Consider the following 3298-nt stretch of genomic DNA (forward strand, 5'->3'; position numbering starts at 1 on the left):
TCGAAAAACCAAAAAAAAAAATTTGCAAAATCATAAAAAAACAAAAAAATATTTGATGTTTCTTGCTTTAGTCTAGTGTCTCATCTTAAGTTTGGTGTCAAATGCATGTTTTTGTTATATTTTTCGAATTCATGCATATAGTTCTTTGTTTTGATCTTTGAATTCTTTTGGCTTGAGTGTTTCTGTGTCTCATATAGTGTCAGTAGTACACAAACTGCTAAGTTTGGTGTCTTGCATGCATTGTTATTTGATTCTTGTTGCATTTTGATTATTAAAAATCCAAAAATATTTTTTAATTTGTGTCTTTTCAAGTCAATGATACAAAGAATTGAAGATTCAAAACATACTGCAGAGGAATTATACAGAAAAAGCTGAGCATTCAAAAATGCCCAGTGAAGAAGGCAGACTGGCGTTTAAACGCCAGCCAGGGCACCTGGTTGGGCGTTTAACGCCCAAAGAGGTAGCATTTTGGGCGTTAAACGCCAGAATGTATACCATTCTGGGCGTTTAACGCCAGGATGGTGCTAGGGGGAAGATTTTGTTTTCAAAATCAATTTTTTTCAAGTTTTCAAAGTTTTTCAAAATCAAATCTTTTTCAAATCATATCTTTTCAATCAAATGTTTTCAAAATCAATTTCTTTCCTTTTTCAAAGATACTTACTAACAATTAATGATTTGATTGAACATTTTTTGCCTTTTCTGTTGAGGAAGGTTTTATGTTTGAATCATATCTTTTCTTGTTAGGCAAGTCATTAATTTTTAAAATCATATCTTTTCAAATTGTTTTCAAATCATATCTTTTAAAATTGTTTTCAAATCATATCTTCTCAATCACATCTTTTTAAAACCATAACTTTTCAATTAAATCTTTTTAACCACATCTTTTTCAAAATAGTTTTCAATCAAATCTTTTTAATTTCTAATTTCAAAATCTTTTTCAAAAATCACTTGATTTCTTTTCACTATGAATTTTCGAAAATTATCAATCAAATTTTCAAAATGTTTTCAAAATCTTTTAATTGAATTTTCGAAAATTTCCTTCCCTCCTTCCCACATCCTTTTATTTATAGAGTACTACTCCTTCTAAATGCACAATTCGAACCTTATCTAACTAAAGTTCGAATTCTTCTTCTCCTTCTTCTTTCTATTTCTCTTTTCCTCTGACATTTCAAGGAATCTCTATACTGTGACATAGAGGATTCCACATTTTCTTTTTCTCTTCTCTTTCATATGAGCAGGAGCAGAGACAAAGGCATTCTTGTTGAAGCTGACCCTGAACCCGAGAGAACCCTGAAGAGAAAGCTAAGAGAAGCCAAGGCACAACTCTCTTTAGAGGACCTGACCGAATTCTTCAAGGAAGAAGAACACATGGCAGCCGAAAACAACAACAATGCCAACAATGCAAGAAAGGTGCTGGGTGACTTTACTGCACCTACTCCTGATTTCTATGGGAGAAGCATCTCTATCCCTGCCATTGGAGCAAACAACTTTGAGCTTAAGCCTCAATTAGTTTCTCTAATGCAACAGAATTGCAAGTTCCATGGACTTCCAATGGAAGATCCTCATCAGTTTTTAGCTGAATTCTTGCAAATCTGTGACACAGTCAAGACTAATGGGGTTAACCCTGAGGTCTATAGACTGATGCTATTCCCTTTTGCTGTAAGAGACAGAGCTAGAATATGGTTGGACTCTCAACCTAAAGAAAGCCTGGACTCTTGGGAAAAGCTAGTCAATGCCTTTTTGGCAAAGTTCTTTCCACCACAAAGATGGAGTAAGCTTAGAGTGGAAGTCCAAACCTTTAGACAGAAGGATGGAGAATCCCTCTATGAAGCTTGGGAAAGATACAAACAATTAATCAGAAGATGTCCTTCAGACATGCTTTCTGAATGGAGCATCATAGGTATTTTCTATGATGGTCTCTCTGAACTATCCAAGATGTCTTTGGATAGCTCTGCTGGAGGATCTCTTCATCTGAAGAAGACGCCTGCAGAAGCTCAAGAATTGATTGAAATGGTTGCAAATAACCAATTCATGTACACTTCTGAAAGGAATCCTGTGAACAATGGGACTAGTCAGAAGAAAGGAGTTCTTGAGATTGATACTCTGAATGCCATATTGGCTCAGAACAAAATATTGACTCAACAAGTCAATTTGATTTCTCAGAGTCTGTCTGGAATGCAAAATGCACCAAACAGTACTAAGGATGCTTCATCTAAGGAAGAAGCTTATGATCCTGAGAACCCTTCCATGGAAGAGGTGAATTACCTAGGAGAACCCTATGGAAACACCTATAATTCTTCATGGAGAAATCACCCAAATCTCTCATGGAAGAATCAAGAGAGACCTCAACAAGGTTTCAATAACAATAATGGTGGAAGAAACAGGTTTAGCAATGGCAAGCCTTTTCCATCATCTTCTCACAACAGACAGAGAGTTCTAAGCAGAGTACTTCTGACTTAGCAACAATGGTCTCTGATCTAATCAAAACCACTCAAAGTTTCATGAATGAAACAAGGTCCTCCATCAGAAATTTGGAAGGACAAGTGGGACAGCTGAGCAAGAAAATTACTGAACTCCCTCCTAGCACTCTCCCAAGTAATACAGAAGAAAATCCTAAAGGAGAGTGCAAAGCCATAGACATGGCCGAACATGGAGAGGAAAGAGAGGAGTTGGACGCCATTGAGGAAGACCCCAATGGGCGTACACCAATCTCCTCTGAGTTCCTCAATGAGGAACAATGGGAATCTGAGGCTCAAAATGAGACCATAGAGATTCCATTGGACTTGCTTCTGCCATTCATGAGCTCTGATGAGTATTCTTCCTCTGAAGAGGATGAGTATGTCACTGAAGAGCAAGTTGCTAAATACCTTGGAGCAATCATGAAACTGACTGACAAGTTATTTGGAAATGAGACTTGGGAGGACGAACCTCCCTTGCTCACCAAAGAACTGGATGACTTGTCTAGGCAGAAACTGCCTCAAAAGAGGCAGGATCCTGGGAAGTTTTCTATACCTTGTACCATAGGCACCAGACTTCAAGAAGGCCTTGTGTGACTTAGGGTCAAGTGTAAACCTCATGCCCCTCTCTGTAATGGAGAAATTAGGGATCCTTGAGGTGCAAGCTGCAAGAATCTCATTAGAGATGGCAGACAATTCAAGAAAACAAGCTCATGGACTTGTAGAGAATGTTTTGGTGAAGATTGAGGACCATTACATCCCTACTGATTTCATAGTCCTAGAGACTGGGAAGTGCATGGATGAATCCATCATCCTTGGCAGACCCTTCCTAGCCACAGCAA

General features: G+C 37.8%; 1 non-coding gene across 1 annotated transcript; it reads right to left on the reverse strand.

Moving 5' to 3' along the window:
- Positions 1-1773: 1773 nt before the first annotated feature.
- On the reverse strand, positions 1774-1881 carry LOC130948844 (small nucleolar RNA R71). Its single transcript, XR_009073283.1, has one exon. It is a non-coding gene; the product is annotated as a small nucleolar RNA R71 (small nucleolar RNA).
- Positions 1882-3298: the final 1417 nt, after the last annotated feature.

Source organism: Arachis stenosperma, chromosome 1 (genome assembly GCF_014773155.1).
Source record: "Arachis stenosperma cultivar V10309 chromosome 1, arast.V10309.gnm1.PFL2, whole genome shotgun sequence".
In the NCBI taxonomy this organism is placed as follows: domain Eukaryota; kingdom Viridiplantae; phylum Streptophyta; class Magnoliopsida; order Fabales; family Fabaceae; genus Arachis; species Arachis stenosperma.